This window comes from Capricornis sumatraensis, chromosome 2 (assembly GCF_032405125.1).
Source record: "Capricornis sumatraensis isolate serow.1 chromosome 2, serow.2, whole genome shotgun sequence".
Taxonomy (NCBI): Eukaryota; Metazoa; Chordata; class Mammalia; order Artiodactyla; family Bovidae; genus Capricornis; species Capricornis sumatraensis.
Genome location: NC_091070.1, coordinates 94298736 through 94323130, shown reverse-complemented (window position 1 = coordinate 94323130; position 24395 = coordinate 94298736). Strand labels below are relative to the sequence as shown.

The 24395-nt window shown below is 43.1% G+C and overlaps 1 non-coding gene across 1 annotated transcript; it reads right to left on the bottom strand.

Moving 5' to 3' along the window:
- Window positions 1-368: 368 nt before the first annotated feature.
- LOC138074628 (U6 spliceosomal RNA) lies at window positions 369-475 on the bottom strand. Its single transcript, XR_011144461.1, has one exon. It is a non-coding gene; the product is annotated as a U6 spliceosomal RNA (small nuclear RNA).
- Between the last annotated feature and the right edge of the window lie 23920 nt (window positions 476-24395).

The following is a 24395-nucleotide window of genomic DNA, read 5'->3' as shown; positions in this document are numbered from 1 at the left end:
TCATATAGATAATCACAGAATATTGAGTTGAGTTCCCTGTGCTATACAGTAGGTCCTTGTTGATTATCTATTTTATATATAGTACTATATATGTATGTTAATTTCAAACTCCTAATTTATCCCTCCCCTGCGTGCCTTGCCCATTTGGGAACCACTAGTTTATTTCCAAAATCTGCGGAAAATCCCACGGACAGAGGAGCCCGGTGGGCTACAGTTCATGGGGTTGCAAAGAATCAGACACAACTTAGCAACTAAACAAGAAAAACAATTACAACCTTTATTTACTCCTAAATGATATTTTTAGAAGAAGTAAGAAGCTATAGTTCGGTTAATTTTCTTTTTTTTGTTGTTGTTCCACAATTCATTTAAAAAATATGGAATGCTTCATGAATTTGCGTGTCATCCTTGCGCAGGGGCCATGCTAATCTTCTCTGTATCGTTCCAATTTTAGTATATGTGCTGCCGAAGTGAGCACAGTTCGGTTAATTTTCTAAACACACACTGGATTTTTACCACAACCAATTATTCATTTAAGTGGGCAGTAACTTTTCTAGTTGCCTTTGGACAAAAATCAAAGCATATTTTAATATATACATTAATCTGTCTGTGTTTAAAGGACTGCCCTTTTAAGGAAATTTAACATTTTATTTATCTTAATAGTATGTCAGAAGCATTTATTTTAAAGCTATGATTTCTAAGATTTTATACAAAATTACATACATGTATGCAGAGGAGATTAGATAGATAACAAATAGATGATAGATAGACATGATAAATAGATGATAGGCAGAGACGGAGGAGGAGAGAGTGAGGGCAGGGTGGGGGGACAGGAAGAGAGAACTGGCAACCCCAAGGCTTGGCTGTGCTGTAAGCTGCAGAGAACAGTATGTCAGTGATCTGTAAAGCTCCTGTATTCTCACTTTTAAGTAGTAAACTAACTTTGTAGTTGTTTCCAACTCTTTTGCTGTATTTCCTTAGACACACATTTTTAGGCTACAATGGACTTACTAATGGACGAAATCCCATTTCAGCTCACACCTGCCACCAGCCTGAAGCACCAGCCCACGCACACGCTGAGAGCCGTCAACCTCCCCTCCTTTGACTGCACCTTGGTGTACACCTGCCATCTGGCGTTCTTCCTCTCAGATGGACCTGAGCACAGCACATGTAAAGCAGACCTGAAATGGACAGGGAAGGCCCCTGTCTATAAAGTAAGTTCCTGGTGAGAAGTGAGAGTGGGTCCCTGCAGAGCGGGTGAGTGTCAGTTGCCCACCAGGCTTATGTCCAGGTGGAAGACCCGCAAGTAGTAACCAATTAGAGGTGCTGTCCATCACCTCAGTTCAGTTCAGTTCAGTTGCTCAGTCATCTCCAACTCTTCGTGACCCCATGAATCACAGCACGCCAGGCCTCCCTGTCCATCACCAACTCCTGGAGTTCACTGACTCACATCCATCGAGTCAGTGATGCCATCCAGCCACCTCATTCTCTGTCATCCCCTTCTCCTCCTGCCCCTAATCCCTCCCAGCATCAAAGTCTTTTCCAATGAGTCAACTCTTCGCACGAGGTGGCCAAAGTACTGGAGTTTCAGCTTCAGCATCATTCCTTCCAAAGAAATCCCAGGGTTGATCTCCTTCAGAATGGACTGGTTGGATCTCCTTGCAGTCCAAGGGACTCTCAAGAGTCTTCTCCAACACCACAGTTCAAAAGCATCAATTCTTCAGCGCTCAGCCTTCTTCACAGTCCAACTCTCACATCCATACATGACTACTGGAAAAACCATAGCCTTCACCTCACCCCAGCTCAAATCCGTGCTTGCTGTGTGTGAGCTGTGTATGTGAATATGTGTGCAGTCTGTTGTGGGCAGAGGCGGCACAGGCTAACGAGAGGTGCAGATCTCATTATTTGCAAGTCACATTTTAAGTCAAAGAGAAGCCCACTAGGAGTTAAAAGGACAATAAAATGCAGTGTGTCTTTGGAAAATGTGTTTTATAATGAAAATGGGCAAATATCACCAGTGTTGGTGAATATATAACATAGGTCTGTTACTTGAGACCGCAGCTGTTTAGTGGTAGGATATAGGTTTATGTGTCCCTGCCATTGGTTCTGCTTTTTAAACTTACAAAAATGATGAATACCAGAATGATGCACTAATGACTCACAAAGTTGTGTATTTACAAATAAAAGGAACACCGAGTCAGAGCCGACAGCATGACATCTTCAGCTTCACCACCAAACCACACTTAGACCTGATAGCTAAGCAGCAGAAACAGACACGACAGGGTGTGACACAGTCTGTGCCTTTCGCCGTAGCTTCTTGAAGCTTCCTTTAGTTCTCACTTTTAAAAGAAACAATTCTCCTATGAGTTAGAATTCCCCAGGAAACACATCTCTGCCCTCAGGATTCCCCCTGAAACCCACTTCTGCCCTCAGAATTCCAACAGACACTGTCTTTCTACCCCTCAGGATCCCTGGGAAACCAGTACAGCCCATGGAGAAGCCTTGGATACAGTTTTCACCTGGTGGGGGATTACCGAGAGGCCAACAAGTGTCCCCGGGGAATCCGCAGGACACCATATTCCTCTGGCGGGGAATCCCTGGGAAACCATGTCCTCCGGTGGGGAAAGCCTTAGAAAAACCTTCTGCCCTCAGAATTCCTCAGGACATCTCCTTCTGTCAGTGGGGAGTGCCCTGGACACCACCTAGTGTCCTCAGAATATCCCAGGAAACGCCCTTGGGTGAGTGGGGAATCCCCCAGACACCATGTTCTGCCCTCAGTAACACTGGGAAATCTCCTTCTGTCAGTAGGGAATCCCCTGGACACCACCTTGTGCCCTCAGAATATCCTGAAAAACCGCCTTCTGCTAGTGGGAAATGCCCTGAACACAACCTTCTGTCCTTAGAATATTCCAGGAAATCACCTTCTCTTGGGGCAATCCCCTGGACACCAACTACTGTCTTCAGATTATGGAGGAAAATCCCTTTCTGGCCGTGGGGAATCCCCCGACACAACATTCTGCCCTCAGAATATCCCAGGAAACCCCCTTCTGTCAGTGGGGAATTCCTTGGAAACCAACTTCTGTTCTCAGAATATCCCAGGAACCGTGTTGTGTCAGTGGTAAATCCCCCAGACAATGTATTCTGACCACAAAATATCCCAGGAAACCTCTTTAGTCAGTGGGGAATCCCCCAGACACCACCATCATTCCTCAGAATATCCCCAGAAACCCTCTTCTGTCAGTGGGGAATGCCCTGGACATCACATTCTGTCCTCAGTAACCCTGGGAAATCCCCTTCTATCAAGGGGAATCCCCCGGACACCACCTTCTGTCCTCAGAAGATCCCAGGAGTCCACTTTCAGTTGTTGGGGAATCTGCCACACTATAACTTCTGCCTTCAGAATTTACCAGGATATTCCCTTCTGTCAGTGGGGAGTTCCCTGGACACAATCTTCTCTGATCAAATTCCCAAGGAAATCACTTCTGTCAGTGGGGAATCCTCCGGACACCACCTTCTGTCCTTAGAAAATCAGGCAAATTCGCTTCTGTCAGTGGCGAGTCCCATGGACACCAAAAGCTGACCAGAGAATGTCCCAGGAAACCCCCATATGTCAGTGGGGAGTCCTGCAGACACCATATTCTGACAACAAAATGTCCCAGGAAACCCTCTTCTGCCAGTGGGGAATCCCCTGAACACCACCTTCTGTCCTCAGAATATCCTGGGAAATCACCTTCTCTCAGGGGGCAATACTCTGGACACCACAATGTCTTCAGATTATCCCAGGAAATTCCCATCTGTCCGTAGGGAATCCCCTGGACACAACATTCTGCCCTCTGAATGTCCCAGTAAACCCCATTCTGTCAGTGGGGAGTCCCGTGGACATCAAATTCTGACCAGAGAATGTCCCAGGAAATCCCATTCTGTCAGTGGGAAATCCCACAGACACAATATTCTGACAACAAAATATCCCAGGAAACCCCCTTCTGCCAGTGGAGAATCCACCGGACCCTAACTTCTGCCCTCAGAATTTCCCAGGAAATTCCCTTCATCAGTAGGGAGTCCCCAGGACACCAACTTCTCTGCTCAAATTCCCAAGGAAATCACTTCTGTCAGTGGGGAACTCCCCGGACCCCACCTTCTGTTCTTAGAATATCCCGGGAAACCCCCTTTTTTAGTGGAGTATCCCCTGGACACCAACTTCTGTCCTCAGAATATCCCAGGAAACCCCCTTCTGTCAGTGGGGAATTCCCAGACACCTCATTCGAACCTCAGAAAATCCCAGGAAATCCAATTCTGTCAGTGGGAAATCCCCTTCTGTCGTGGGAAATCTCCTGCTGTCAGTGGGAAAGGCCCTTCTGTTGGTGGAAATCCCCTTCTGTCAGTGGGAAATCCCCTGGACCCCAACTTATGTCCTGAGAATATCAGAGGAAACCCCGTTCTCTAAGTGAAGAATCCCCCGGATACCAACTTCTGTCCTCAGAATATCCTGGGAAATCCCCTTAAGCCTGGGGGAATCCCCTGGACATCACCTTTTGTCCTCAGTAATCCTGGGAAATCCCCTTTTATCAAGGGGAATCCCCCGGATACCACCTTCTGTCTTCAGATTATCCCAGGAAATCCCCTTCTGTCCATGGGGAATCCCCTGGACACTGTATTCTGACCACAAAATATCCCAGGAAACCCCCTTCTGTCAGAGCAGAATCCCCCGGACACCACCTACTATCTTCAGATTATCCCCCAAAATCCCCTACTGTCAGGGAAGAATCCCCTGAACACCACCTTCTGTTTTCAGATTATTCTGGGAAAATTCCCTTCTGTCAATGGAGAATCTCCTGGACACCAACTTCTGTTCTCAGAATATCCCAGTAAACCCCCTTATGTTGACGAGGAATCCACCAGAAACTACCTTCTGCCCACAGAATTTCCCAGGAACTCCCTTCTGTCAGTGGGAAATCCCCTGGACACCGTATTCTGACCACAAAATATCCCAGTAAACCCCCTTCTGTCAGTGAGGGATCCCCCAGACACCATCCTCTGCCCTCAGTAACCCTGGGAAATCCCCTTCTGTCAGTGGAGAGTCCCCCAAACACCACCTTCTGTCCTCACATTGTCCTGGGAAACTCTCTTCTGTCAGTGGGGAATCCCCAGGACACCACCTTCTGTCCTCAGAATATCCCAGGTAACTGCCTTCTGTCAGTGGGGAATCCCCTGGACACCACCTTCTACTCTCAGTAACCCCAGGAAATCCACTTCTGTCAGTGGGGAATCTCCTGGACACCACCTTCTGTCCTCAGAATATCCCAGGAAACCCCCTTCTGTCAATGGGGAATCCCCTGGACACCACCATCTGCTGGTCGGGAGTCCATCACAAACTCCCTTATTGGTCAGGAATCCCTGGAAACCGTCTTTCCTGGAGAATATCCCTGAAACCCCCTTCTACTCCTCAGGAATTCCCAGGAATCCTTATTCTGCCCCTCAGGAATGCCCCTTGGAACCCCCTTCTTACACTCAGAATCCTTTTTCTCGGTGGGGAATCCCCTGGAAACCACCTTCTATGGGTGGGGAATTCTTCAGTAACCCTCTTCTGCCCCTCAGGAGTCCCCATAAATCCCTTTCTCTCTGTCAGGATTTCTTTGGAATCCTCCGACTCTGTTAGAATTCCCCAGAAACAACCTTCTGTGTGTCTGAATCCCCTCAGAAATCTCTCTGTGGAATTCACATTAGTAATTATATACTTATGTTTCTCTTGGCCCTTTCTCACAGAAATAGTTGAACACATACTTTTAAAAAGTGATAATTTGTAGTTTGATACGAAACTATGAGAGAGAAGAGATTATGAGTTAAATCTAAGTTGATTTAAATGTTTTGCAGGGGAAGTATTTTGATGTTGTTCACTACTACCTCATGAGTTCATTGATCACATGGGGAGAGTAATTTTGTAAATCTCCTTTCCCTTATGGGTAGGAGATCCCACAAAGGAGTGAGAAAGGATATATACACCCTTCTTTAGAAGGCTCTCTGTTGTAACACACTGAATTCACAAGTGATATCCAAATTGATTTCCACTAAGAAACTCAGATTTCCCTCAAAAGCTAAGGGTATTCTGCTGTGAATGTATGGGTTTAAAGTGGGGATGTATAAGATATTGCTATTTTGTGCATTCAAGAAATCTGGAGAAATAAACATTGCTTCAGTTTGACATTTTTTCAAACTTATTAAAAATGTTTTTTGAAAGTGATAATTTGTGTCTTTTTACTTGTAGGTAAAGGAATGAGAGAAGTTTATGAAACAGTTACTAAAACTCCAGGTTTGTATACCAGAACAGTTACAGATTTAAATCAAATAAGGTGATCTGTTCTCTACTATGCTCTGTGCAACCAAATAAACAAATTTCTGATTCCTTTATTCCATGAAAAAGTTAATGTTTCAGTTATTTAAAACGCCAAGCCCACACATGTTCCTGTTTCTCTTATAACTGTGTTTTACTAATGGAATAAGAATGCTTTACTTAAAAGGAAAACCTCTGGTTTTGTCCCACACTATTTTATTAAAAGGTGCCTTGGACACTTTGCAGGCAGAAGTAGACATCAGATGTTGACCCAGAATGTGGTATACTAGAGAGCCTATAAACAGGGTTGTGTGTCTTTCCTCTGCACGAGAAAGCTACAGTAAACAACATATCATGACAGCATCAGCTGTGCATTCCAGCAGTTCAAATGTGGGGCTATATCCTTCCCCAGGGATCTCCAGCATCAGACATCCTCTGCCTCCAATACCTTAATTCTCATTTTCTGTTGTGCGTGATACCTTGCTTAATGCACACGGTAGCAAACAGGAAAGGTGCAGGTTTATTTCCTAATAAAGATGTTCATTATTCCAAATCACCTGGCCTGTTGTGTCTGTTATAAATGTACAGAATATTTAAACAAGACAGTGTGTCCCCAAATTATAATGTAAGCCAAACTTAAAAAAAAAATAGAACAGAAAACATTTAGAGAAGTTGCGTTTTCTGGTGTTTACTGTATTCAGGTGTTCACACTGGTATCTTAGACATAAACTCTGTTCCAGGATCAAATGCAGAGAGGGTATATGAAATACTATAGTTCAGTCACAGTTGCTGGGTTTTGCATTTAATTCTTAGATGAAGCAAAAAGTTCTAACATGGTTAAAGGAATTCATGAATTGTACACCATGAAGTACCTACTTTAAAATTTTAAAATTGAGACCTACCGTAAACTTTTTTCTGGACTATACTATGTAAATGCTATTTAAAAATCAAACACAGAAATCAGTGCGCTATCCAGGCAACGTTTTCTTCCGACAGAAGGAGATACAATGCGTGGTGGTGATGGTGCGTTCTTTGTTCTGTTTGCTGGTTTTATCAAGGGCAGCGAAAAGTCTGAAGGCTCTTTTTTAAAACTTATTTTTAACTGAAGGATAACTGCTTTGGTTTCTACCAAATATCAATATGAATCAGCCACAGAGCTGCAGACTCCACCTCAGTGTGCCCATCCTCTCTGAAGGCAAGCATGATGAAATGGGCTTCTGTGTTTAGGGGCACAGTCTCACACCTCCACTGTGGTGGTTACCTTATGCTGCAAACCACCAGCAAGAGGTCAGAGGACAGGGACCCAAAAAGATCCTCCGTGTCCCCACTGGTCACAGCTGAGCGCAGCTGAGCCACCCCCACGGACCTGCTGCTGCTCCCGCTGCCCAGCCCGGCTGGCCCACCTGACCCGCCAGTGAAAGGACCTCGACAGGCAAACATCCCCTAGGGCTGGAAAGAAAAGCACAACCGGGGACACTGTGCTTTGTCCTCATCACGCTGTAGCTAAACGTGCATTTGAGAGGTAACATGAACTCACCCTTGAAAAGAAATCACATGAAAAGAGGTCAGTTCTGCTAAATATGAGAAATGCAAATCGAAACTGCAGGAAGGAATCACCTCACAGCACTCAGAAAGGCCGTTGTCAGAAACTTGACAAACACTAACTGATGGAGAAGGTGTGGAGAAGAGGGAATATTCCTCCCCCGATGCTGGCAATAGACATTGATAAGAGACACTGTGAAGGATCGTGAGAGGCTTATTAAAACAAAGAAAACAGGAATGAGGTTAGAACACTCTCTAACACCATACACGAAATGAACTCCAAATCATAAGTATCTAAAGGTCAGGAGAGATTCTATGAAAGTCTTAAAGAAAACATAGGCAGGAAATGTGAGGATGGATATAAACTTCAAGGTCTTTTTGGGTTTGGATGACTTCATTGTGAGGTCTTTTGTAATTCATCTCCTAGCACAGTGAGAAATAAACACAAACCAGGAAAACACGACCTACTTCAATTTCAAATCAGGTGTCCAAAAAAGTAAACCTTCAGGAATGAAGAAGGTAACCTGGAAGGCAAAGAAGTATTTGAAAAACCAAGATACACACAAGCAGTTCATCTGCAAAACCAACAGAAATCTCACAATTTGTTAATATTTCAATAAAGTGGATTCCATAAAAATATTGCATCCCTATGCTGTATCACAACACACATATAGTTGTATTAACCAACTGCACTTCAATTACAAAAAAAAAAAATATGGAATGCATAGCTACAAACACAAAACTGGAAGATAAAAGGAACAAAATGAACATGGGAAATGTTATACAAAAAGCAACTGAGAAATCACTTTGGATGAGATTATTAAAAATCACACAAAATAGATGCGCCATTTGAATCTTTGCTTCAGAAACAACTAACTAGTCAAAAGAAGACAATGAATCTACCAGCAAGATAAATAAGGACAAGAAAACCTTATTTAATGGGAAAGTCACATTTTACCAAGCCCACATTCTGATGAGTACCATCATAGGATACATAAAAATTCTGATGATATTTTCGAAAATAATTCAAAAGGTGTTAACTCTGAAGATGTATTTCCCATATTTTATCTGTGCCACAAGCTCCCGGGCTGCACTATAGAAAATTTGGGCCTCAAATGTCCATGCTGAAATAGGAAGAAGTTCCTATTTCAGGCTGGCAACTCTGTGCCCCCAAGTTTCCAGGTTGACATAGGAAAAAGTTCCTGTTTAAGGCTGGCAACTCTGAACCAGAAATTCCTGTTCTGAAATAGGGGAAAGTTCTTATTTCAGGCCAGCAACACTGCACCCCAAGTTCCTGGGCTGAAATGAGGGGAAGTTCCTATTATTTCAGGGTGGCTACTCTGTGCTTCAAGTTCCCGAGCTGCAACAGGGAAAAGTTCCTATTTCCGCCCAGAAACTCTGCACCACAGGTTCCCGGGCTGAAATTGGGAAAAGTTAGGATGTCAGGTCAACAACTCTGAGGGTTGAAAGGTGAACAAAAGTCCCTTTCACATTATACTATTCCTGAGAAGTTTTTCAGGAGAATTTATTTACATATTCTCATCTAAGGCAAGGTTGTCAGAAACACAAAGAAAACTGCCGTAGGAAATCACACTTAATTCCTATCTAAAATTAAACAAATGGAGTTATCTATTAAACAGAAAGAGATTCACAAATGCAGAAACTAAGGATGCCTGTGGGGATTTGGTTGTGGATGTTGCCAGACTGAAGTAGAAATTAAGAAATAAAATTCAATATGTAAAATGCAAGAAAAATAATAGCATATCGTATGCAGCAGAGAGAACTATAGCCAAGATTTCTGCAATATGTTTAAATGGCATATATTCCATGAAAATACTGAATCACTCTCTTGTATCCCAAAGCAAATAGAGTAATGTGAATCGACAGTACCTCAGTTGAAAAAGAAAGAGTGGATGGATGGCTACAAACACCAGAAATAATCAAGAATGAAGGTTCACAAAATAAAAGTGGGAAAAGTTTAGGAATAGAAACTCCCATCAAGAAATTATTTTGGATGGGAGCACTAAAAATCTCCATTGGTTCAGCCACTAGAAAGAACAGCATGGAGGAGCTTTAGTGTTTTCTAAAACATGGAAGCGCATGAGGAGACAGCAATCACGTGCGTGGGCATACAGTCAGGGAAAAGAAACATTTTCAAAGACAAGAGGACCCATGCCTTCCCTGCCGGACCGGTTTCCAAAGAAAGCACACTGCTGCAAAACTAAGGGGACAAGGACAAGGAAACAAATAAAGAAAATGGGTTCTATATACACAATGGTACATGCACCAGCCACAAGGAAGAATGAAACGATGCCATGTTCAGGCACAGGCAAGAAGGCAGAGATGATCGTAGCAAGTGCAGTAAGAGAGACATGGAGTGAAAAATAGAATGTGATGTCATTTGTAGGTGGAATCTAAAAATTGAAACATAGGAGCTCTTTGAGCCAAGAAAAACAGTTCACAGACTTAGAAAAAGCTCGTCTCACTTACTGTTAGCAGAGAAGAAATAACCTTAGAAATAAGCTAATTCTCTAATGTGCACATTCCTATTTAGAAAATAAGCCACAAGGACCTACTGGATAACACTAGGAATGATACTCCAGTTTTTGTCATAATCTATACAGGAACATTCAGAAAACGAAGATCATGGCATCTGGTCCCATCACTTCATGAGAAATAGATGGGGAAACAGTGGAAAGAAACAGTGTCAGACCTTATTTTGGGGGGCTCCAAAATCACTGCAGATGGTGACTGCAGCCACAAAATTAAAAGACGCTTACTCCTTGGAAGAAAAGTTATGACCAACCTAGAGAGCATATTGAAAAGCAGTGACATTACTTTGCCAACAAAGGTCTGTCTAGTCAAGGCTATGGCTTTTCCAGTGGTCATGTATGGATGTGAGAGTTGGACTGTGAATAAAGCTGAGCACCAAAGAATTGATGCTTTTGAACTGTGGTGTTGGAGAAGACTCTTGAGAGTCTCTTGGACTGCAAGAAGATCCAACCAGTCCATTCTAAAGGAGATCAGTCCTGGGTGTTCTTTGGAAGGAATGATGCTAAAGCTGAAACTCCAGTACTTGGGCCATCTCACGCAAAGAGTTGACTCATTGGAAAAGGCTCTGATGCTGGGAGCGATTGGGGGCAGGAGGGAAAGGGGATGACAGAGGATGAGATGGCTGGATGGCATCACTGACTCGATGGAAGTGAGTTTGAGTGAACTCCGAGAGATGGTGATGGACAGGGAGGCCTGGCGTGCTGCAATTCATGGGGTCGCAAGGAGTCGGACACGACTGAGCGACTGAACTGAACTGAACTGATACAGGAACAGTCCCTGAAATACAGCATATGCACGTTAATGTGTGAGTGAATCAAGTGACTATGAATTAAAAAAAAAAAAACCCACTGCCTTGTAATTCACCTATATACTCAAGTTCAAATAACTGGATAAACACAATAAATATAGAAACATATGCTGATTCTATTCCCCTCATCCCATGGTTACCTTGACTAATCTCTTGGTAATTCTGGATTATGTCGGTAATCTCTGGAGACTGGGCAGGCTTGGGTCCCAAGGCTGGATTGTTTTGGGGCTCAGGGTCCTGGGAGGATATGGTAGGCAGTGTGACCCCATGATGTTTGTGGAGTGCCTCTTGCCCTCTGCAGGAGCTCTCAATCTCTAGGTACCGGTGATGTAAATGAAGAGATTTGAATTAATATAGACACACATATATGTATCCAATAGATGACCCCAAACGACCTACTGAATAGCAGGTGGAAGTTTACTGAATGCACTGTAATCACCTAGATGGTAACAGGAACTTAAAAGAGAATAGATAAACATATCAAGTTCCTATACACTTGAAACACACATTAAATCAGAAATCACTTCTATTCCAATAAATAATCACACAGAAATCAGAAATCACCTCTATTCCAATAAAAAATCACACAGGGGGTGGGGGGAATCTTGTGGGATGAGTAATTCTGCCTTGCGGCCATTTTCTGTAACAACAGCCTGAAAAGCTGTGCTGATGGGCACTGAATATTCTCAAGGCCAAAGGGTCTGAAAGTCAAAAACAGCTGATCTCAACAAACGTCCAAGGGGTGGTCATCAGAAGAGAATTTAAAACAGGGTTGAGTTACAGGAAGCTCCATCAAGAGGTAACATGAACTCACCTTTGAAAAGAAATCACATGAAAAGAGGTCAGTTCTGCTAAATATGAGAAATGCAAATCGAAACCACAGGAAGGAATCGCCTCACAGCACTCAGAAAGGCCGTTGTCAGAAACTTGACAAACACTAACTGATGGAGAAGGTGTGGAGGAGAGGGAATATTCCTCCCCCGATGCTGGCAATAGACACTGATAAGAGACACTGTGAAGGATCGTGAGAGGCTTATTAAAACAAAGGAAATAGGAATGAGGTTAGAACACTCTCTAACACCATACATGAAATGAGCTCCAAATCATAAGTATCTAAAGGTCAGGAGGGGTTCTATGAAAGTCTAAAAGAAAACACAGGCAGAAAATGTGAGGATATAAACTTCAAGGTCTTTTTGGGTTCGGATGACTTCATTGCGAGGTCTTTTGGAATCCATCTCCTAGCTCAGTGAGAATTAAACCCAAACCAGGACAATGCGACCTATTTCAATTTCAAATCAGGTGTCCAAAAAAGTAAACCTTCAAGATTGAAGAAGGCAACCCGGAATGCAAAGAAATATTTGCAAACCAAGATACACACAAGCAATTCATCTCTAAAACCAACAAAAGCTCACAATTTGTTAATATTTCAATAAAGTGGATTCCATAAAAATATTGCAAAAAAATCCCCTATGCTGTATCACAACCCACATAGTTGTGTTAATCAACTGTACTTCAATTACAAAAAAATATGGGGTGTATAGCTGCAAACACAAAAGAAAATGGAAGAAAAAAGGAACAAAGTGGAAATGGGAAATGTTATACAACAGAAGAAACAATTGAGAAATTACTTTGGATGAGATTATTAAAAAGCATACAAACTAGATGGACCATTTCAATCTTTGCTTCAAAAAGAATAAACCAGTCAAAAGAGGCCAATGAATCTACCAGCAAGATAAATAAGGACAAGAAAGCCATGGGAAAGTCACATTTTACCACGCCCACACTCAGATAATGAGTGCCATCGTAAGATACATTAAAATTTTGATGATTTTTTCAAAAACAATTCAAAAGGTGTTAACTCTGAAAATGTATTTCCCTAATATTTATCTGTGTGCCAAGGTTCTGGGCTGAACTATGGAAATGCTGGGCCCCAAATTTCCAGGAAGAAATAGGGAAAAGTTCCTATTAAAGGCGGGGAACTCTGCACCCCCAGTTACCAGGCTGAAATAGGGGGACAAGTTCCTATTTTAGGCGGGGAACATGGTGCCCCAGGTTCCGGGGCTGAAATAGGGGTGAAAGTTCATAATTGACATGGGGAACTGGGCTCCCCTAGGTTCCTGCACTGAAATGGAGAGGGGGGGATTCCTAATTGAGACGGGGAACCGGACGCCCCAATCTCCCAGGCTGAAATAGGGCAACAAGTTCCTATTTTAGGTGTAAAACGCAGCGTACCAGGTTTCCAGGTTGAAATCGGGGGATAAGATTCTGTTTCATGTGGGGAACTGGGCTTCCCTAGGTTCCTGGGCTGAAATAGGAGGAAAAGTTCCTAACTGAGTCAGGGAACTCAGCGCCCCAGCTTCCCGGGGTGAAATAGGGGGCAAAGTTCCAATCTCAGGTGGAGAACTCGGTGCCCCAGGTTCCTGGGCTGAAATAGGGGGGAAAGTTCCTAATTGAAGCGGGGAACTGAGTGCCCCAGTTTCCCAGGCTGAAATGGGGGGAAAGTTCCTATTTCAGGCAGGGAACCGGGTTCTGCTAGGATCCTGGGCTGAAATAGGGGGACAAGTTCCTACTTCAGGTGGGGAACCCAGCACCCCAGGTGGGGGATAAGTTCCTATTCCATATGGGGAACTGGGCTTACCTAGGTTCCTGCGCTGAAATAGAGAGAAAGTTTCCTAACTGAGACGGGGAGCTGGACGCCCCAGTCTTAGGCTGAAACAGGGGGACAAGTTCTTATTTTAGGTGGGGAAGGCAGCATCCCAGGTTTCCAGGTTGAAATCGGGGGATAAGATTCTATTTCATGTGGGGAACTGGGCTCCCCTAGGTTCCTGGGCTGAAATAGGGGGGAAAGTTCTTAATTGAGGTGGGGAACTGGGTGCCCCAGTCTCCCAGGCTGAAACAGGGGGGAAAGTTCGTATTTCAGGCAGGGAACCAGGTTCCGCTAGGTTCCTGGGCTGAAATAGGGGGACAAGTTCCTACTTCAGGCGGGGAACACAGCGCCCCAGGCAGGGGATAAGTTCCTATTCCATAAGGGGAACTGGGCTTCCCTAGGTTCCCGGGCTGAAACAGGGGGGAAAGTTCCTAATTGAGGTGAGGAACTCAGAAACCCAGTTTCGCAGGCTGAAATAAGTGGGAAAGTTCCTATTTCAGGCAGGGAACTGGGCTCCGCTAGGTTCCCAGGCTGAAATAGGGGGACAAGTTCCTATTTCAGGCAAGGAATGCAGCACCCAGGTTTCTTGGCTGAAATAGCGGGATAAGTTCCCATTTCATGTGGGGAACTGGGCTCCCCTAGGTTCCTGGGCTGAAATATGGGGGAAAGTTCCTATCTCAGGCAGAGAACTCAGTGCCCCAGGTTCCCAGGCTGAAATAGGAAAGATTCCTCTTTCAGGCCAGCAACTCTGCACCCCATGTTCCCAGGCTGAAGTAGGGAAATCAAATCGCACCTGTTAGACTGGCCATCCTCACAAGTCTACAAACAAGAGATGCAGGAGACAGCCAGCAGGTGAGGTAACCCCACTACATGTTCAGTGGAAATGGACATATATTTCCTTTCTGTAATGATAGAAATACAGATTAAAACCACAATGCTATATTTGTTCCCATTCACTAAATGGTTATAATCAAGATCAAGATATTAACAGCAATGTAGAAAATCAGAAACATTACACTTTGCTTGTGGATATGGAAAATAGTACAGACTATATGTATAATAGTTTGGCATTTCCTCAGAAAGATAAAAATATACGTACTGTTTACTTCACCAACTCCACTCTTGGATATACATGCCAGTGAACTGAAAACAGCTGTTCAAACAACAAATGGTACACAAATATTCATAGCAACATTATTCACAATAGCCCAAAGGCAGAACCCATTCAACTGTCCATCAGTGGGTGAATGAATATGCAAAACAGGGTACATGCAAAAACTTCAACAATATTCTGCTATACAAGAGATACAGTGAAATGGTGTAGCACTCTGCAAGACATGACAGAAATTCCTCAAACACTAGCAAATGGAATTAACATACAATATGTCAACTCCAATTCAGGTTATGTACCTAAAAGTTTTGAAAAAATGGGCTGAAAAAAATAAACTCATATTTCTACACTCGTATTCTGGCAAACAACTGGAAGGAATCCAAGTGTCCATGGACAGACAATTCCATAAACAAACTGCTGTATACACACAATGGAATATGATTCAGCCTTTAAAAGCAGGTGATTCTGACAATGCTACAATGCGGATGAACCTTATAATCATTATGTTAAGTGAAACAAACAAGACCAAAAAAGGACAAACATTCTGTGATTCCACTAGCATGAGAAAGTGGAATCATCTCAAAGCAAGTCAAATTCGAAGATAGAAAAAGCAGAAAGTGATTCCCAGCTGCTGAAAAGAGTTGATGTTTCATGCACGCAGTTTCACTTAGGGAAACCGGCTTCCTATGACATCTCCAAAAATTCTTATATAAATAATTGGAAACCGTATGCAATCAAATGAAAGTATAAAGAAGCTTTACAACTTACACCAAATTCACTCAAACTTCTCAACAGATAAAATGCAAAGCTGTGTCTACAGTACCTCAGTTTTGCTTATGAATTTTAACAAAAAAAACCTAAATTCTATCCAAAAAAGGATATAAAATTTATAAAACAACCTTTAAAAGATTAAAAATTTAAACTCTATAAAAGACCTTATTCAGAAAACCTAAACACAAGCCTCAAAAAGAGAAATACATTCATAAAATACATATCTGATAAAGGGTTGTACTCAAACAATACCAAAAAATCTGGAGCAAACAACCTCATTAAGGATGGATAAATCTGAACACCTAGCCAAAGAAAACATACAGATAGTAAATAAATATGTCAAAAATACTCAAAAATCATATATCATTAGAAAATTAGAAATTAAAACTATAGTCAAGTAGCACTGCACACTTATTAGAACCAGTAAACTTAAAAAAAGACAGAAAGAAAGAAACCCGGGGCTTTTCTGGAGGCTCAGTGGTAAAGAATGCTCCTGACCTTGCAAGAGACTCAAGCTCCATCCCTTATCTGGGAAGACCCCACATGCCACAGAGTAACTGAGCTGCTTTCTTCCAAAGCTAGAAAGATAAATAAGGACAAGAAAGCCATGGGAAAGTCACATTTTAGGAAGCCCATGCTCGGATAATGAGCACCATCATAAGATACCTAAAAGGTTTGAAATATCTTCTGAAATGCCACCCAGCAAGAGAAAGGCAGCGCCCCTGGCATCCCCTATGGCCCAGTAAGACTCCACCCTCCACTGCAGGGAGCCCAGGTCTGATGCCTGGTCAGGGACCTAAGATCCTGCATGCCCGGAGGCCAAAAAGAATAAGTAACTGATTTAAATTTGGAATTTGACTTAAGAGGTATAAGAGAATTTTTTTATATAAATTCAAAAATTATTTTGAATCATTTAAAATATCTTAACATCCACTACCACAGCATTGTGTTGCCTTAACACAATTTATTTCTGCTTCAGCATGCTGTGTGTGTGCGTGTGTGTGTGACCAGTTGCTCAGTCATGTCTGACTCTGCAACCCCCTGGACTATGGCCTGCCAGGCTCCTCTGTCCATGGGATTTTTCCCCAGCCAGAATACCCGAGTGGGTTGCCACTTCCTTCTTCAGGGGGTCTTCCTGACCCAGAGATGGAACCCTCATCTCTTTAGTCTCCAGCACTGCAGGCAAATTCTTTACCATGGAGCCATGGGGAAAGCCCCTGTAATAGGAGAGTGCTGGCTAAAAAAAAAAAAAAAAAAAAAATGGCACGATTTAAAAGCTGGGAGTTGGGCTTCCCTGGGGACTCACTGGAAAGGATCTGCCCGCCAACACAGGAGGCACAGGCTTGATCCCTGATCCAGGAAGATCCCCCATGCCACGGAGCAGCTAAGCCCACGCTTCACAAGTGCTGCTACGCTCTAGAGCCTGGGGCTGCAAGAACTGAGTCCATGTGCTGCAACTGCGGACGACTTTGCACTCTAGAGCCCATGCTGCACGATGAGAGAAGCCGCTGTGAAGACAAGCAACTGAGGGGTAGTTCCCGCTTGCCACAAATAGAGAAAAGCCCATGAAGCAATGGAGACCAAGCATGGCCAACAATAAATTTAAAAGTAAATAAATTTAAAAAAAAATTTAAAGTGGAGAGTTGTGTTTTATTCAGTGGAGAAATGGAGGATTTCAGCTCAGGACATAGCATCTCAAGCAACTCTGAGAAACTGCTTCCAAAGAGGCAAATGGGGAGCCAGGAAATATATAGGAGCTTTTGCAACAAAGACCAGGTAGTTGGAACATCAAAAGATTATTGATAATTGATGAAAACCAGATATCCCAAGTTAAGAAATTTAGCACTTTTCTGCGTATTGGAAGACATAAGAGTCTGGCTGCTCAGCTATCAGGGGCCAGTATTCTTGTTTTCTTGAGTCTTCCTAGGGTGCACCGTCCGGGTGGCTGCAGTGTCTGATGACCTGGCGGCAGGCATCCTGCCTCCATCCTGAGCTCCCTCAGGGTTCACTGTTGTGGCAGCTGTAATGTGGTGGCTGAATGGCTGCAACATCCTTTGGTTACTAATACTGTTATCTAGTCCAAGCTCATTCTGCTCACTGCACGATAGGCCAATAAATCCAGGAGATGAGTTGTTGAGGAAAGGAGTATGACTTTATTCGAGAAGTCAGCTGACTTAGAAGATGGCTGACTCATGTCGCAAAACAACTAGTTTGTCAGGGATTGGATGCCAGGTTATTTTATGGATCAGAGATGGAGGGAGGTGAGGAAACAAAGTAAAAAGATCATTTAATTCTTGCAAATATCTTCTAGCTGGCAAACTTCAGGCTAGGGGGTGTGTTAATTTCTTTCTTCACCCTATAGGTGGACAGGGTTATAAACAAAGGTACTTTAACAGTCAGGCAGTGGGGGGCAGGCTTCCCTGAAGCAGGCTGTTGTTGTTATTCAGTCACGAAGTCTTGTCCAACTCTTTGCAACCCCATGGACTGCAACACTTCAGGCTTCCCTTTCCTTCACTATCTCCCAGAGTTTGTTCAAATTCATGTCCACTGAGTCGGTGATGCTATCTAACCATCACATCCTCTGCCACCCTCTTCTCCTTTTGCCTTCAATCTTTCCCAGCATCAGGATCTTTTCCAATGAACTGGTTCTTCACATCAGATGGACAAAGTGTTGGAGCTTCAGCTTCAGCATCAGTCCTTCCAATGAATATTCAGGGTTGCTTTCCTTCAGGATTGGCTGGTTTGATATCCTTGCTGTCTAAGGGACTCTCAAGAGTCTTTCCTAGCACCACAGTTCTAAAACATCAATTTTTCAGCACTGAGCCTTCTTTATGGTCCAAGTCTCACATCCATACATGACTACTGGAAAAACCATAGCTTTCACTATATGGGCCTTTGTCAGCAAAGTGATGTCTCTGCTTTTTCAGAGACAAATAGCTGTCAACTGCTCACTCTGGGCAGGCACACTACTAGACCCTGGAGAGACAGTGATGAGCACACAAATGTGTGGATTTGTAACAGCATCATAGATTCCTGAGTGTGCAGGAGTGGGTGGAACAGTGGGGTCTGCAGGAGAGAGAGGGCAGATGCCGTGAGGGAGAGGTGGGGACCAGATCTTGAGGGCCTTGTACTTAGCACTCCCGGTGCTAAGCCAGGAGTTGGATTTGTATCCTGAAAGCCATGGATTACCACTGAAGTATTTTAAGCAAGAGAGTGATGTAATCTGATTTGAAAATGATACCTCTAGCAGTCACCGGGAGAAGGCTTTGGCCAAAAGCACAGGATTAGCAACGGTGAAACCAGCTAGCCATCTGTGGCAAATGCTATCAGTGACCTTTTCTTTGTCCGTGTTTATCCATTCCTTATTTTTAAAATTTCCTTATTTTTGGTTGCACTGGGTCTTCATTGCTGCACACGGGCTTTCTCTAGTCACGGTGAACAAGGCCTACTTTCTAGGCACAGTGTGTGGGTTTCTCATTGTGGCACCTTCTCCCGTGCAGAGCATGGGCTTTAGGCTCCCGGGCTCAATGCATGGGCTCAGTTGCTCCGCAACGGGTGGAATCTTCCCAGACCAGGGATCAAACCCTTGTGCCCTACATTGTCAGGCGGGTTATTATCCATTGCACCACCAGGGGAGTCCCCTGTCCTTATTCTTTAAAAAGAGAATAGTGCTAAGTAGCTATGATTTCTATCTTCCCTCGAAACCGACGTGACAACAGTTCTGGCAAAAACAGAATTGTGCTGGGAATTCCTAGAGCTGTTTTCCCTTCCTGATAAGATGCTGCTCTCCCTTCTCACCACTCCTCCTGCCGGCAGGGCCGTTAGGAGGCTCTTGGTCAGTCCTTGGTAACTTCCTTGGGCTGTTGCTCCAGCTCCGCACTGTTCATTTCAGTTTGTTTAAGACTCTATATTGGGTTTCTTTTACATGAAGCCAAACACAATCCTGATATTATTGTTGCTACAGCAATTCAGGTAATGATGTAAGGAGAGCCTGATCACCACTCTGAACTAAGGCAGTGAAATGAAACTAGAGGTGTCAGGATTACCTTAGAAGCTATTAAGGAAGCAGATCAATAGGATTTGTGATTAACTGGATGTGACCTATTAGGAATTATCATGAGAGAGGTGACTATTCTTCTGAGTTCTCTGTATCCCATGGTCCTCCTGATTTTTTCTCTACCTGGTATCTTTTCTTCTTTTAGTAATTTATCTTCCCCAATTTAGAGAAGCTTTTATGTGTCTTTGTTCAGAGGCATTTGTGTAGTAGACCAAAAAAAAAAAAAGTTGCATAAGACAGTCCCCTCTCCTGGCTTTTGTTTTGAAAAATCTAGTTTCATTTGGGGTTACACTGGTCACTTTCCTGGGGAAGGAGACTGATCACTCATGGCCTTCCATGCAAGGAACTAAACCCAGTGAGAGTGGCTGGAGAGATTTTCTGAGACTAAAACAGGGCATGTAGGGCTGTGGTCTCCTCCAGTGTTCCCTGCCTCGGGGAAAGGTCTCATTTAGCAGCGCAAGCCACCAGCCTATGACTCACCCTCTATTAGAACCTCTCCTGTATTGCCTCTTGTATTTAGCCCATCACCTAGACCTTTCTATTTGACCAAAATATCTCCTGCATCTCTTCGTTTCTTTCCAACGTCATTGTCAGAATCCTACAACATTATTTCAACCCTGACTGCTGCAAAATCCAATGTGTTATCTGAACATACTCCATATAATGATCTTTTTAAATTTAGAATATTTTAGGAAGGATATAGATATTGTAATGGCTTCCCTTTGCCCTTAGGATGAAAAAATATGTCCTCCAAAGACTGGCCTCTGCCTAGATCACCAGCCTCATCTCTCCACTCTTTGCTCACTGCCCAAACTCCTGCCATGGTGATCTTACAGCAACTAGAAAGTTCTTTCTCCCCCCAAAGACTTTATCCTAGCCTTTTTCTCTCTCCAGTCAGGTCTGCTTAACTGCCAAACCCACTTGCAAACACACACATGCGCAAGCACACACACACACACACCCTAGCTAACTTATTTTCAACTTTGGATTTCAGCCCAAGTGTTATTTCTTCAGAGAAGCCTTACCTGATCTCACCCCACTACACAGCTAAATCAGGGGCCCTGATTTTAAGGCATAGGTTTCTTTCATAGCACATTTTATGTATATAGTTGTGTGATTATCTATGTGTCAGAAGTTCCATGGAGAAGGGACCCTACTCATCACTGTCTCTCCAGGGTCTGATAGTGCGCCTGCCCAGAGCAGATGTTTGATGGCTGTTTGTTGAACACAAAAAATAAAACAAAGAAAAAGAGAAATAATAGAAGAAATGAAAGAAGACAAAAGGAGTCTAGAATGAATATCAGGCTTCTGGCAAAAGCTACTAGGTGGATTGTGAAATTCAATTCAGCTTAATTCCATTTAATTATTTTATTAAGTAAAGTGCAAAGATATGTATGTGCATGTGTGACAAAGAGATCTGGAAGAGATACATACTCTTCTGCCTCTCTAAAAATTCCCATAGGCTTCTCAGGGGATGAGATTTGCCGTCTTACCATAGCATGCTTTTAAAATTAACAATAAGATTTTTTTGCCATCTTGATAAAACCTCAAGATAATCTGTTGAGGGATTATTGTACCCAAAGACAGTCTAAATAGGTCCCCCAGCTGAGCACATTCAACCTGCCCTTTCAGAGACCTGCCTTCACACACAGTTCTTCTGTCCAGGTGGGCTCCATGTTTTAATAGCCTTGCCTGGACTGCTTTTCCCTTTCCTTTGAATGCACTCTTGATTTTATTCAGACTTCAGCAGGTTGTGTAATTTCTTCCCAGAAGTCTTTCTCTTTTTCTCTCCTAGAGTTCCTCAAGTTTACTACCTCTTTCTTAGACGGCACTTCTCACCCTTTCTTCTCGTCACTGGCTTACTGGGTCGTGAGTGCCTCGAGGGTAGAGAGACTGTGTTTCACTCATTTCTCTGTTCTCAGCTCTAAATGTGTCGTCAGTCGGCGTGTTCTGAAGGAGTGACTCCAGCCCATTTGCAGTGGTTTCTCCTCTGTAGCATAGATGAATGTAGAGAGCTGTCCATGTCTTACATATTTAACAACCTCCTTTCCTAGAGGAGAACCCAGAAAATCAGACACGATGCTTCAGGCGGAATCTCTGGAGCAGTTAAGAGCTTCAAACTTCCTTTCCCAGAGAGTGTTTTTCAACCCGTCAAATCCCACTTCCTTTCCTTACCTCATTTATCCAGCCTTGGTGGGAATTCCAAAAGATAATAACGTAAGTAAAGCAGAAAGAGGCAGAAACAGAGTTTGCACCATGAATTCCTGCATTAGTGAGAAGTGGGCAAACACTGCCTCATTCATCCGTAGAGATTTCACAGCGTGTTACAGGTTGCCTGTTTGGCTTTCCTCTCCCCAGTTTTTTAGCTGAAACCCTCACCCCCAGCATGATTGTATTTGGATGGAGTAAAGAAGTAATTAAGGTTAAATGAAGTCATAAGTGTGGGCCCTGATCAAATAGAATTAGTGTCCTCACAAGAAGGGACACCAGAGAGCTCCCTCCTCACCCCCGACTTGTACAGCAAAAAGGCCATGTAAGGACAGAGCAAGAGGGTAGACATTTGCAAGCCAGGAAGAGGACTCTCCCAGATACCAGACTGACTGGACTTGCCACCTCCAGAAAGGAAAGGAAATAAATTGCTGTTGTTTAAACCACCAGCCTATGATGCTTTGTTATGCCAGGCCAAGCATACTAAGACATGGCCCTTGGAATATGCTTTCTCCATAGTGAGTAGTCAGTAAGTATTTGTCCAGTGTGCACATGAATAACAATATGTCTATAAAGGAGTTTACAAATAGCTATCTGTGAAGACTGTGACTAGGGGTGATTTTCACTTTTGTTACTTACATGAGTATAATTTGAATTGTTTTGGGGGTAGGTATATTACACTGTAAAGTTTTTAAAAAGCAATTCAAACGTCAGAGCTAGATGGTTTGAAATGCAAAACAGACCAGGATATAATGGTGAGTCCTGGAGACAATGCTCTGGGCCTTGGAGCAGCGAATACTTCCTGTGTGGGCTGCACACAACGTCTCCTATCAGGGCAAAGGCAGCTGTGGGGATGAATTTCCTGAGAGTCTGCTCAGAGGTGCTAGCATGGATGGCACCAGTGTGAGCTCCGCGTGGGGTCAGTGTCTGGCTCTGCTCAACATTATGTTCCTAGCACATAGGATAGTGGCACATTGTAGCAAATCTTTATTTGCTGAGTTTTTAAAAAGGCCCATCATTCTTTTGGTTAAATATGGAAAGACAAATAAATATTTACAGGACAGTCAAATGAATGAAGCAAAGGCATTGCAGGCTTAAAATGATTGTGTTTCTTTTGAAATTTGAGAGTGACTCTGTCTAATAAGAGTCAAGTTAGAGATCTTGATAAACGAAGGAGGGTGGGAGGTAGAGTGCAGAGGCCAGGGCAGCTTTCTAAACGGTGCAGCTCCTGTCCCTTGCCCTCTTTGATAATTCTTGTCGCTGTTAGAAAGGCTGTTCTTATGAGGCCAGGACAATTGTTTGGAGGTTGGAGTGAATGAACCTGTCCACTCCTGAAGATGCTGACTGGTTGGAACTTGAGCCCAGTAGACTTCAAATTTTGATATAATTTGTATGCTAGGGACCTCCTGTGGTAACTCTGTGTACTTCATCTCTCAGTACCTAGAGAACACACACATGGCTTCCCAGGTGGCGCTAGTGGTAAAGAACCCATCAGCCGATGCAAGAGACTTAAGAGACTCGGGTCGGATCCCTCGGTCGGGAAGATCCCCTGGAGGAGGGCATGGCAACCCACCCCAGCATTCTTGCCTGGAGAATCCCAAGGACAGAGGAGCCTGGCGGGCTACAGTCCATAGTGTCGCAAGGAGGTGGACACGACTCAGTGACTTAGCATGCACACACTAGGAAGTGAAGTCATTACTGTTATTTGGGGAATAAGCACAAACGTTAAGTGTTAAAAATGTAGAAATACAGATGGTCAGTAGACATCTAATTTTTTTCAATAGCTCTAATAATTAAAGAAATTTAAACTGTGTGTGCATGTGTGTATGTGTACTTAGTACCAAATTTTGAAGAGAGTTATACCCAGAATTGAGATGAGGAAAATAAGCATTAGGTATTCCTACAGACTTGGTGGGAGTGTACATTGACACCAATTAGCAAATTAGGTGTTAAAATTGCTTTAAAATGTTTATATTTCCTGACCCACATAGTTTACTTCTAGAAAATTTCCAATTGAAGTGACTGAAAATACAGATAAGTTTTTCATATTAGGATTTCCATTCAGATATATAGAAAAAAGGAAATAGGTAAAAATAGGAATATGGCTAAATAGATATTTCCACATGAAGGAATATTACTTAATATTTAAAATTATGTTTCCAAGTAATATTTATTGACATGGAAGCATGCTTATAACACTAATAGAAAACTCAAATTGGAACGGATACATAGACCCCAAAGTTCACAGCAGCAATGTTTACAATAGCCAAGACATGGAAGCAACCTAAATGCTCACTGACAGGTGAATGAATAAAGAAGACGTGATACATATGTACAATGGAATATTACTCATTCATAAAAAAGAGTGAAACA